General features: G+C 48.0%; 1 protein-coding gene and 1 pseudogene across 2 annotated transcripts in view; one reads left to right on the top strand and one right to left on the bottom strand.

The window, feature by feature from the left end:
• The window catches only part of LOC126260239 (unextended protein), a 504,460-nt gene that overhangs the window by 228,047 nt on the left and 262,894 nt on the right, over window positions 1-13,519 (bottom strand). The gene's annotated exons all lie outside the window — the stretch shown is intronic.
• On the top strand, window positions 12,214-12,331 carry LOC126207071 (5S ribosomal RNA; annotated as a pseudogene).

The following is a 13,519-nucleotide window of genomic DNA, read 5'->3' as shown; positions in this document are numbered from 1 at the left end:
TCCAGACTGTAGAGCCTAGAACCGCTCGGCCACTCTGGCCGGCCCTTTTGTTTATACTGCATACAGATATTTAACGGGAGTATATAACATTACTGGTCTGAAGGGTAGTAAATAGTATATTCCATTTTTGTTTAATTGGAACTTTTGAAAAATGTCAAAAACAAGAATGAAAAACCGATTAGTAATGTAAAAACTAACGGTCACGGGGGAAAATTTTCATACGAAACGTTTTAATATAATCATCCGACAGAAGGATAATTTTGTTCGAACTTTTCCCACACACTGTCTGCTTCTACATCTACCTCTACATACACACTCTGCATGCCACTGTACGGTGCGTAGCGGAGGATACCTTGTACCACTACGAGTCATTTCCATTCCTGTTCAAGTCGCCAACAGAGGGTGGAAAGAACTACTGTCTATATGCCCCCGTAAGAGCTCTGTTTTCCCGTATCTTACCTTAGTGGTCTTTATGCGAAATTTATGTTGGCGGCAGTAGATTCGTTGTGCAATCAGCTTCAAATGCCGGTTCTCTAAATTTTCTCGATACTGTTGCTTTGAAAAGAACATCGCTTTCCCTCCTGGGATTCCCATTCTAGTTCCGGAGGCATCTTCGTAATACTTGCGTGTCGTTCGAACATATCTTAACAAAACTAGTAGACCGCCTATGAACTGCTTCGATGTCTTCCTTTAATCCGACCAGGCGCTGATCCCAAAGACTCGAGCAGTATTCAAGAACAGGTCGGACTAGTGTCCTATATGTGTCTCCTTTACAAATGGACCACACTTTCCCAAAATTCTCCGAATAAACCGAATTTGACCTTTCGGTTTCCCTAATAGAGTCCTCGCATACTCTTTTCATTTCACACCGCTTTGCAACGTTACGCCCAGGTATTTAAACGACGTGACAGTTTAGAAGAGGACATTACTAATACTATATCCTAACATTATGGGTTTGTTTTTACTACTCATTCGATTTACTTACATTTTCTCAAGTCTGTTTACACTGATAAACGCCTAAATTTTAACGAATTAAGATAAACTACATTCATTGTTGAGTTTAAATAATATGAGGAGCGGGGGAGCTTACAGCGGCAAGTTATCTACACAGTTTCTCCACGCGCTCAGCTTGCAGGCTGTGATCCCGCTATTTAGTCAAGGATCCGTGTAATTATGGAATGAGCTGTAGCAGGTAGTCAGCGAAAATGAACTGTGGTCGGTGCAGACAGCTATCCGACCGCAGCTTTCAGCCGACGAGATGACTGTGACAAAAATTTTTAAAATTTGATATGCTCTGGCTGATTCATCCTCCTTTAGACCAGAGCTTAGCCAGCCAGTTGTGTGTACTGTATTGTAATCTTCATTGTTTCAAAGAAGCGATAAAACAGGATGTTACAGTTGTCGATCCATTTCTTTCATAAAAACACGTTTTACGGGTGTCCGATTTGTATTTAAAACTTAATATTAATGCCGGACGTTAATTTCTAAGGTTGTTCTTAAACAAGCTTTGACCGTATCACGACATGCAGAGTTTCATAACTGTACCTGGACGCCTGCACGAGTTTCGAGATAGTTTAACGTATCGGACGAGTTTCCGCAAGTCATGCTTCACCGTCCCATCAAGAGGAGGAAAAAACTTCGTTTGCACCCTCTCAAAGGACCGATACAGAGCCTATCTGCGGCGCCTGTACCTCGCTGCCAAACTCCACTGACACTCGACGATACCAACAGCAGCGAACCATCCGCACCTCACACACTAGTGACCTACAGGGTGTATAAAAAGTTCTCTGCTTACTTGCCGCGTCAAATTCCGATAAAATCCGACGCTTTCGATAACTGTTTCTATCATCGTCGTCATCCAGTCTTAGCCCATGATGACTGTAATGGAGGCAATCATCGAAAGCTTCGAATTTTATCCGAAACTGACTCGACAAGTAAACCGAGAGCTCTTTACGCAAGGACTCCGTCGCGAAAAAACTTTGTAGTCAAACCTACAGGGTTACGGTAATTCTGTTCTTCGTAGATTTCTCGCGTCTCTCGGAAACAGGCCTCTGTACCTTCCTTAGCGCATATCTAAAAAGAAACGTGTGCGACAGAACGACAGAAACATGAAATAAACATAGTTGAAATACTAATTAGCAAAGAAAGCACGAAAGCGGATGCTGAGGACGTCTCTTAGGAGAACATTGCAAGGCAAACCCTCCGCAAAAGTGTGCCACACATGCTAATTGTACAAGTTTACTACGTAATGGCAAGATCGGAACTACCTGCTTCCAGTACGACCACCCGCTTAATGTCTAACTTCGTTGATCAATCCTGGCCGTGGACCATTGCCAGTACCGGTACCGGTACTGGTCGAAACTGTAAATGTCCGGTATCCTACTGGGATGCTGGGACAATTCTTTTCAAGCCTCTGCAGGAAAATTCTGCAGTTCACGTGTAAGTACTTGACAGAGGGATCACGGAACACTTTCGGACTAGTTCTGTACTGCTGCACTCTCGAGTGCCAAACGGGATAAAAGAACACGTAAGTCTTCGCGCAAACTTTGATTTGACTTATTTTATTACGCTGGTTATTTCTTCTTATGTAGGTAGGAATCAACAGAATATTTTGAAATTCGAAGGAGAAAGTTTATGAGAGAAATTTTGTGAGAAGATCTCACCGCAACGAAAAACAAGGGGTGAAAGCTCCCTCCATGAAAAACACAACCACATCGTAACACCAAAAAAATGGTTCAAATGGCTCTGAGCACTATGGGACTCAACTGCTGTGGTCATAAGTCCCCTAGAACTTAGAACTACTTAAACCTAACTAACCTAAGGACAGCACACAACACCCAGCCATCACGAGGCAGAGAAAATCCCTGACCCCGCCGGGAATCGAACCCGGGAACCCAGGCGTGGGAAGCGAGAACGCTACCGCGTAACACCACCACATCCGAATTTTACTGTTGGCACTACACACACTGGCAGATTACGTTCACTGGGCATTCGCCATACCCACGCCCTGCCACCGGATCGCCACATTGTGTACCGTGATCCGTCACTCCACACAACGTTTTTCCGCTGTTGAGTCGTCCAATGTTTACGCCCCTTAAACCAAACAAGGCGTCGTTTGGCATTTACCGGCGTAATTTGTCTTACGAGCAGCCGCGCGACCATGAAATCCAAGTTTTCTCACCTCCCGCCTAACTGCCACAGTACTTGCAGTGGATCCTGATGCAGTTTGTGATGGTCTGGATAGATTTTTTTTTTTTTTTTGTGGTTTTAGGGCGCAAAACTGCTATGGTCATTAGCGCCCGGTCCGTGACTGAGGAAATAATAAAAACTGAAAATGGAAAACAGCAAAAATGGGAACGAAACTCAAATAATTGGAGACACTAAAAGCAGAAACAAGGCTTAAAAGTCCACTACAGAGAGGGGTTGATGGTCCCCGATAAAACTTCAAATGACTGACGTCATTTCACTGTCACTAATAAACTGGAGAACGCGGTCGGCTGAGCGCGTGTCATCTGCTAAAATCGACGATAGATCAGGCGATAGCTGTAGACGGGAGCGTAACGGATTAAAATAGGGGCATTCAATTAAAAGGTGTCTTACCGTCCACAGCTGAGAGCAGTGGGGACAGAGTGGGGGAGGATCGCCGCTTAAAAGATGTCGATGGCTAAAAAGACAGTGCCCTATCCGGAGTCTAGCTAAAATTACCTCCTCCCGACGACGCGTTCGGGAGGTAGAGGTCCAAGCGCAAGGAAGGGCTTTCACTTCCCGCAATTTATTTCGGGGAAGTGTTGACCAATGCGCATGCCATAAATGAGCAACTTTGCGACATAAACCGCTCCGTAGATCGGTGAAGGGAAGCGACTGAATAGCTGGCCGAGGAAGAGAAATCGCAGCCTTGGCTGCTATATCAGCCGCCTCATTCCCACAGATACCAGCGTGTCCCGGGAGCCAGAGGAACGCCACCGAGACGCCCCCCAGGTGGAGCAAGCGCAGACAGTCCTGAATCCGGTGGACCAGAGGGTGCACAGGGTAAAGAGCTTGGAGACTGAGGAGAGAGCTGAGAGAATCTGAGCAGATTACGTACTGTATCCGCTGATGGCGGCGGATGTAGTGGACAGCCTGGAGAACAGCGAAAAGCTCCGCAGTATAAACCGAACACTGGTCGGGAAGCCGAAAGTGATTTGGGGCGTCGCCAACAATATAGGCACTCCCTACACCCAACGATGTTTTCGAGCCGTCGGTGTAAATAAAGGTGGCGTCCGTCATTTGTGCACATAGAGCAGCAAATGCCCGACGATAAACAAGTGAAGGTGTACCATCCTTGGGAAATTGACAAAGATCACGGAGCAGACAGATCCGGGGACGGAGCCAAGGCGGTGCTGTACCCCAAGTTGTCAAGAAGGTTTTAGGAAAGCGGAAGGAAAGAGAATGGAGCAGTTGACGGAAGCGGACTCCCGGGGGTAGTAGGGAGGAGGAGCGGCCTGCATACCCTACATCAAAGGAGGCGTCGAAAAAAGGGTCATGGGCTGGATTAGCAGGCATGGAAGACAGATGGCTAGCATAACGGCTCAGAAGGACCGCTCGCCGATTGGACAGCGGAGGTTCAGCAGTCTCAGCATAAAGGCTTTCCACAGGGCTAGTGTAAAAAGCTCCAGACGCTAAACGTAATCCACGGTGGTGGATAGAGTCGAGACGCCGAAGAATAGACGGCCGAGCAGAGGAGTAGACTATGCTTCCATAGTCCAATTTCGAGCGCACTAAGGCGCGATAGAGGCGGAGAAGGACCACTCGGTCCGCTCCCCAGGAGGTACCATTCAGGACACGGAGGGTGTTGAGCGTTCGCAGACAGCGAGCCGAAAGATAGGAAACGTGGGAGGACCAGCACAGTTTTCTGTCAAACATAAGACCCAAGAATTTAGTGACGTCTGAAAACGGAAGGTTGACAGGACCTAGATGTAAGGAGGGCGGAAGAAACTCCTTACGTCGCCAAAAATTAATACAAACGGTCTTACTGGGAGAAAAACGGAAGCCGGTTTCGAGGCTCCAAGAGTGGAGGCGATCGAGACATCCTTGAAGACGTCGTTCAAGAAGGCTGGTCCGTTGAGAGCTGTAGTAGATCGCAAAATCGTCCACAAAGAGGGAGCCCGAGACATCAGGAAGGAGACAATCCATAATTGGATTTATAGCGATGGCAAACAGTACAACACTCAGCACGGAGCCCTGGGGTACCCCGTTTTCTTGAGAGAAAGTACGGGAGAGAGTAGTGTTCACCCGCACCCTAAATGTTCGCTCTGCCATAAATTCGCGAAGAAAAAGGGGCAGCCGGCCTCGAAAGCCCCAAGAGAACAGTGTGCGGAGGATACCTGTCCTCCAACAGGTATCGTATGCTCTCTCCAGATCAAAAAATATTGCTACCGTTTGGCGTTTCCGGAGAAAATTGTTCATGATATAAGTGGAGAGAGCAACAAGATGGTCAACTGCAGAGCGATGCTTTCGGAATCCGCATTGGGCAGGTGTTAAAAGACTGCGTGATTCCAGCCACCAAGCTAAACGGTAATTCACCATACGCTCCAAAATCTTACAGACACTACTCGTGAGAGAAATGGGGCGATAGCTAGAGGGGAGATGTTTGTCCTTTCCAGGTTTCGGAATGGGAACGACGATAGCTTCCCGCCATCGTCTGGGAAAAGTACTGTCGGTCCAAATTCGATTATAAAGGCGAAGGAGGTAACGCAGACTATGGGTTGATAAATGCAGCAACATTTGGACATGGATACCATCCGGTCCTGGGGCGGAGGAGCGAGAAGAAGAGAGGGCATGTTGGAGTTCCCGCATGGAGAAAACAGTATTGTAGCTTTCGTGATTTTGAGAGGAGAAAGCAAGATGTCGCACTTCCGCTGCACGTTTCTTCGGGAGAAACGCTGGCGGGTAATTTGAAGAGCTCGAAATCTCAGCAAAGTGCTGACCCAATGAGTTAGAAATTGCGACGGGGTCCACTAAGGTATCATGTGCGACAGTGAGCCCAGAGACTGGGGAGAAACTAGGCGCGCCTGAGAACCGTCGAAGCCGACTCCAAACTTCCGAGGAGGGAGTGAAGGTGTTAAAGGAGCTAATAAAGAATTTCCAGCTTGCCTTCTTGCTATCGCGGATGACACGACGGCATCGCGCACGGAGATGCTTATAGCGGATACAGTTTGCCAAAGTAGGATGGTGACGGAAAATGCGAAGAGCACGTCGCCGCTCACGTATTGCGTCACGGCATGCCTCGTTCCACCAAGGAACTGGGGGGCGCCGGGGCAATTCGGAGGTGCGTGGTATTGAACGTTCCGCAGCTGTAAGGATAACGTCGGTAATATGTGTGACCTCATCGTCGACGCTGGGAAAGCGACGGTCATCGAATGTCGCTAGAGACGAAAAAAGTGTCCAATCGGCTTGGGCAAACTTCCAGCGTCGCGGGCGCATGTATGGCAGTTGAGGCTGCAGCCTAAGGACACATGGAAAGTGGTCACTCGAGTGTGTATCATCAAGGGCGAACCATTCGAAGCGCCGAGCTAGCGGAACAGTACCGATCGCAAGGTCCAAATGAGATAAATTTGTCGTGGAGGCAGACAAAAACGTGGGGACCCCAGTGTTGAGGCAAACTAGATCCGCTTGGTGGAAGACGTCTAGCAATAGGGAGCCACGTGGACAAGGATGTGGAGATCCCCAAAGCGGGTGGTGGGCATTGAAGTCCCCAACCAGCAAATAGGGGGGTGGAAGCTGACCAAGAAGATGAAGGAGATCAGCTCGTGCCATTGGTGTGGACGATGGAATGTATACAGTACAAAGAGAGAACGTGTATCCAGAAAGGGAAAGACGGACGGCGACAGCTTGGAAGGAACTGTTTAAGGGGATTGGATGATAATGGAGAGTATCATGGAGAAGAATCATGAGTCCTCCATGGGCTGGAGTGCCTTCCACAGAGGGGAGGTCATATCGGACGGACTGAAAATGAGGGAAAACAAAGCGGTCATTAGGACGCAGCTTTGTTTCCTGAAGACAGAAGATGACCGGCGAGTAGGATCGTAAGAGGATCGACAATTCATCCAGATTGGCTCGAATGCCGCGGATATTCCAGTGGATAATGGACATAGGGTGAACAGAAAATGGAGGATTGTGACCAAGGGTGCTGTCAACTCAACGACTGCTCAGAGCTTGCGACCAACAGCAGGGAATGGCATTCAGCCGAAGGCAGAAGATCCTGATCCATAGGTTGGTCAGGAGCAGCTCCTGCCACCAGCGATCGGCCGGTTGACCGGCCACCAGCAGTGCGCCTCGGCGACACAGAAGACGGCCGAGGGCGATTTCCGCCAGGTGGCGCTGTGGATGGGACATGCCTTGGCGGAGAAGGAGAGGAACTGGGTTTCTTTGTAGCCTTCTTGGAAGTAGGAGGTTTAGATGAAGGAGGAACCGATGGTGGTGAAGTTGCCGTACGTAAAAACTCTTCACGAGTATGCTCTTTCTTCGAAGACTTGGTGTCTGACTTTTGGGCTCGAGATTTAGCAGAACCCGACGAAGGGTGAGCCATAGAGTGGGCAGGCGAAAGTGGTGAAGTTGAACGGGCGATCTTTGCGCTGGCCGATCGGACGACCGTGGCACTAAAGGTGAGGTCGCAAGTCTGCGTGGCCGCCTCCTTTGTTGGCCGAGGGGAAGCAAGGACAGTGCTGTATTTGCCTGTCTGAGGCACGGTGGGCTGTCGACTGGCGAATAATTTTCGAGCAGCAAAGGTCGACACCTTTTCCTTCACTCTTATTTCCTGGATGAGCTTTTCGTCCTTAAAAACTGGGCAATCTCTAGAGGAAGCAGCGTGGTCACCCATACAGTTGATGCAGCGAGGGGATGGAGGTGGACAAACACCCTCATGGGCATCCTTGCCACACGTAACACATTTGGCCGGATTGGAACAGGACTGGCTGGTGTGATTGAACCGCTGACATCGATAGCAACGCGTAGGGTTTGGGACGTAAGGGCGAACGGAAATTATCTCATAGCCTGCTTTGATTTTCGATGGGAGTTGAACTTTGTCAAATGTCAAGAAGACAGTGCGGGTTGGAATGATCTTCGTGTCAACCCTTTTCGTAACTCTATGAACAGCCGTTACGCCCTGGTCAGACAGGTAGTGCTGAATTTCTTCGTCAGACAATCCATCGAGGGAGCGTGTATAAACGACTCCACGCGAGGAATTTAAGGTACGGTGCGGTTCCACCCAGACAGGGAAGGTGTGGAGCAGAGAAGTACGCAGCAATTTTTGTGCCTGGAGGGCACTGTGTGTTTCTAACAACAGGGTGCCATTCCGTAATCTGGAACAAGACTTTACAGGACCTGCAATTGCGTCGACACCTTTCTGAATAATGAAAGGGTTGACCGTGGAGAAGTCGTGACCTCCGTCAGACCGAGAAACAACAAGGAACTGTGGCAACGATGGAAGAACCGTCTGTGGCTGAGACTCAGTGAACTTACGTTTGTGAGCAGACATAGTGGAAGGTGAGGAAACCATTGCGGAAGAATCCCCCATGATTACCGGCGTCTCCGATGGCGCGCTCCTCCCTTGTGGGGGCCCTCACTGAGGGCACACCCGCCTTAGGTGATTGTTCACACCTCAGGTCACACCTCCCGACAAACGGACGGAGGGACCAATCGGCACTTTCGGAAGGTATCAGCTCGGGTAATCACCCCTCCCTGGGCCTGGCCGTTACCAGGGGGTACGTACGTGTCCTACCTGTCTACCCGGGGCGGGGAATTACGCGTTACCCCGTCACCGGCTACGCATGGAAGTGCGTGGGTCGGCCTTCAGACACGCACAGGGAGGAAAAAAGAGAAAGGGAAAGGAAAGAAGAGGTCTCAAACGCCGCAGCGGAGAAAAGGGCAAAGAGAAAAGGGAAGGAAAAGAGAAGGACAGAGGAAGGACAAGGACTTGCAAGCGTAGAAATCAAGGAATTTGGAACAGTTTCGAGCGTCCGTCTCCGGACGTAGGCACAAACTATACTCCCAGAGGGGGAGAAAGGTAAGGGAAGAGCCAGAGGTGAGGGGGGGGGGGGGGGGCGAAAATGGGGGACGGGGAAGGATGCCGAAAGGGAAGGTATGCAGCCCGGAAAGGAAGGAGGGCCACATTAGCTCGGGGTCCCGTGCTCGCTACGCACGTGTCCACAAAAGAGTTGTGGACCCCCTGGGGGGGTCTGGATAGATGCCTGCCTATTACACATTTCGACCCTCTTTCAACTGTCGGCAGTACCTGTCAGTCAACAGACGAAATCGGCCTGTACGCTTTTGTGTTGTACGTGTCCCTTCACGTTCCCGCTTCACTATCACATCGGAAACAGTGGACCTAGGGATGTTTAGGAGTGTGGAAATCTCGCGCACAGACGTATGACACAAGTGACACCCAGTCACCTGACCACGTTCGAAGTCCGTTAGTTCTGCAAGAGCGCCTCATTCTGCTCTCTCATGATCTCTAATGACTACTGAGGTCGTTGATACGGAGCACCTGGCAATAAGTGGCAGCACAATGCACCTAATATAAAAAATGTATGTTTTTGGGGGTGTCCGGATACTTTTGGTCAGATAGTGTACGTAAGAGTCTGGTCCGTATTTTGCGTTAATACGAAAGATCTGCCCGTACTTGAAATTTTTCGATGTCATTCGTCAATTTTATTCCACACCGCGGAGCAATATTCCAGGTAAGAACGGACAAGCATGGTGTAGGCAATCTCTGATAGATCTGTTGCATCCATATGGGCCCAAAAAGCGGCAGTGAGGGCACTCGTCGTCGCTGTCGCCGCCGCAAGCCATCATCATACGGAAGGTACACCGTACCACTACAGTCATTCACTTTCCTGTTCTACTCGGAAACAGAGCGAGGAAAAAGACCTTTAGGCAGCCTCAGTACGAACCGTAAAATGTCGCGTCTTGCCTCCGAGATCGTTAAGCGAAATGTCGTGTGCGGCAAGAGAATCATTCTGCATTCGGCCTCAAATGCGGTTCTCTGAATTTCCGCGACAGTGCCTTGCGAAAAGACCGTTGTCATTCCTGTAGGGCTTCCCATTCGAGTTCTCGAAGCGTCCCCGTAATACTTCCGTATTGACCAAACCTGCCGACAACAAATCTAACAACATGTCTGTAAGTCGCTTCGATGTCTTTCTTTAATCCGTCCCGTTGCGGATCCCAAATACTCTAACAGTACTCAAAAATGGGTCGCACTGTCATTCTATGCGCCGTCTCCTTTACGGATGAGCTGCACTTTCCCAATATTCTCCCAGTAAAACAAAGTCGAACATTCGTCTTTCCTGCTACCAATCCGACGAGCCCGTTCCGTTTTATATCGCTTTGCAACGTCACGCTTAGAAATTTAATCTATGTGACTGTATCAAGCAGCATCCTACTAGTGCTGGATTCAAACGTTGGACAGGACTGCTTTTCCTATACATCCGCATTAATTTACATTTTTCTGCATTTAGATCAAGCTGCCATTCATAATACGAACTAGAAATTCTGACTAAGTAAGTCATCTTGTATCCTCCTACTGTCATTCGACGCCGACTTCCCATACACCGCAGCGACATCAGCAAAAAGTTGTTAAGTTGTTGCTCAGCCTCTACGTCAGATCATTTATGTATAAAGACACTAAGAGCGAGCCTGTCACACTTGCCTAGGGCACTCCTGGCGACATCCTTGTCTCTGATGAACACCTACCCTCGAAGACAACGTACTGCTTTCTATTACTTAATCTTCGAGCCGCTCACATATCTGCGAACCCAAACTGTATATGCTCGGACCTTCCTCAACAGCCAGCAATGTGCCTTAGAAGTGACGGGGTGTACTCCAGCCGAAATATTGGCTGTCACTGTAAATATTACCAGGCTGAGTTCCCATAAGCTGTTTGAAAAAGATACACAAATGTATTTGCTGATGGACCTGACATTATTATGGGCTACGAATATCTCTTGAAGATGACATCTCACGAAATATATTGTCACATACTTAACTTCATCCCATGGCTGAAAAGGGAAGCAGTCAAGAAAGAGATACGTAAAATGCTTTTGTGAAACATGTCAGTTGATTCGGATGGAGAGGACTCGTCCTTCACTTCTTCACATTCATTAACTTACACAATTCTGTGATTGACATGAAGTTCGTTTCAGGCACTGCAAATTCAGTATTCAATTATTCACGAGTGCTTGTGCCACTGTTACTGCTGGTTTGGCGTCGCGACCATTTCTACTTATCTTGACAAATGATTTATGACAGTGAGTACATCCCTGCAGGTGTTTTATCGAATGGACCCAAAACATCAATCTACAGAAAGTCTAATGGTGCTATGCTTCAGATAACCTCTGCAGTGGTACTCTTGTTCAATACAAATCCGCTCTCTGTGTGAACTGTATGCAATTCCGCACATACTGGTTTACTTCCGTCTGCCTGTTCCTCCACGACCATCTTTCTGCTACTATTTGTTGGTGGATCAACAACATTCATGACCCGCTGTATGTGATCATGAGCTCTTTACAGCTCTCGCCTCCGTAGCTTCAGTGGTACCACTACCCGTGGTCCCAGCTACGCTTCTCTGCATAGCAATCCATTCTGCATACGAAACTGTGACTGCTTAAAATACTGCTTATATTCGTTGTCCGCTCTGTGTTCAGATTGCCACCTCTTATGCACGTTATACCCAATACGTAATACCGCTGCCGGCCGAAATGGCCGCGCGGTTCTGGCGCTGCAGTCTGGAACCGCGAGACCGCTACGGTCGCAGGTTCGAATCCTGCCTCGGGCATGGATGTGTGTGATGTCCTTAGGTTAGTTAGGTTTAACTAGTTCTAAGTTCTAGGGGACTAATGACCTCAGCAGTTGAGTCCCATAGTGCTCAGAGCCATTTGAACCATTATTTCGTAATACCGCTACTTTTCTATTGAAGCCATCTACATTTCGACGCTTCTTCCCAGATTTATGCGTGACTTTCAAATGAAATTGACTTAGTCTTCCTCCCAAAGTGTCAACCTACTAGAAGGATCCGTTAACCCCAACAACCAGTTTAATGCCGCATGACATATTATTACTCTAAATTTTTTGACAAGCAGGTAATATTTGCAATACGCCATTATACAAATAAAGCTTAACATCTCTTTCTCCGTCGTGGAACAGTTTCGTTCTGCAAAGTTTAGTCTTTATGCGTAAGGTGCTAACGGTCTTGCCACAGTGGTAACACCAGTTCCCGTCAGATCACCGAAGTTAAGCGCTGTCGGGCTGGGCTAGCACTTGGATGGCTGACCATCCGGTCTGCCGAGCGCTGCTAGCAAGCGGGGTGCACTCAGCCTATGTGAGGCAAACCTTTCAAGGCACATTTACGAATACCGAATCTGTCTGTTGCCCTCCATACATGGTTTCTCCTTGCGAAAAGAGGACAAGCTGAGTTTCGTATGAGCGATGCTTTGCTTTCTAAAATCGTGCTGATTTGGGGACACAAGCTTTCCTGTCTCAAGGAAATTTAATATATTCGAACTGAGAATATGCTCCAGAATTTTGCACCAAACCGATGTTAAGGATATTGGTCTGTACTTTTGCGGGCCAGTTCTTTTAACTTTCTTATATACAGGAGTCACCCGTGCTTTTTTCCAGTCGCTTGAGACTTTTCGCTGAGCGAGAGATTTGCGATAAATGCAAGCTAAGGAAGAGGCAGTGTCGCAGGCGACTTATTTGTTTTAAACTGTTTCAGCCGCGGGTGTCTACTTCTATTTATTCGATGGGAGTGTCTGTGTAACAGTTAAAGGACGGTATGTGTGTACGATCCTCCTGCGCGAATGATTTCTTAAACGTGAAATTTAAAACTTCAGCTTTCCTTTTGCTGTCATCCATCACCACCCTAGACGGGTCGACGAGTGACTGAATAGACGCGCACGACTAAATTTTCTCGACTTCTCGGCAAGATGTTTCGCTATGTGGAAGTAGTTGTATGCTTCGCGGATTGATTTCATTGCGGACGCATGAATTGGAACTAACTTTTCCCTGTCAACATTTGCTCGTTCCCTTTGGAACCGAAAGTACAATAATCTGTTTCCGCAGCAGTTTCCCAATTTGATTGTTAAACCACTGAGGTTCTTTTACGTTCTTCGTCAACTTAATCGGCTCACACTTTCCTAGAGCGTGATTTACAATCAGTTTAAGATCTGCCCTTAATTCCTCTACGTACGTCATATTGGAGCTAAATGACGTCCATCCATTGTGCAAGTGGGATACTAACGACTCCTTAACTGCTGCTTCTAGCATAAATACTCACCTAGCCTTCTTGACGCATTTATTAACTTCAGTTACCACCGTTGGTACCCTTATCACTAATTCTTGTCTCTATAGTGACACTCGATAAGGTCAAACCCGTTTGTAGGTACAAACTCTGAACTATTTCTATTACGCACGGGATTGTGTAACTAGTTTGTCAAGACAGTTTTCGGAAAACGAGTGCAAAAGTACTTCGCAAGACTGACTGCCC

The sequence above is a fragment of the Schistocerca nitens genome, chromosome 1 (genome assembly GCF_023898315.1).
Source record: "Schistocerca nitens isolate TAMUIC-IGC-003100 chromosome 1, iqSchNite1.1, whole genome shotgun sequence".
Lineage (NCBI taxonomy): Eukaryota > Metazoa > Arthropoda > Insecta > Orthoptera > Acrididae > Schistocerca > Schistocerca nitens.
The sequence above is the reverse complement of the archived record's forward strand: the minus strand, read 5'-3'. Positions and strand labels throughout refer to the sequence as shown.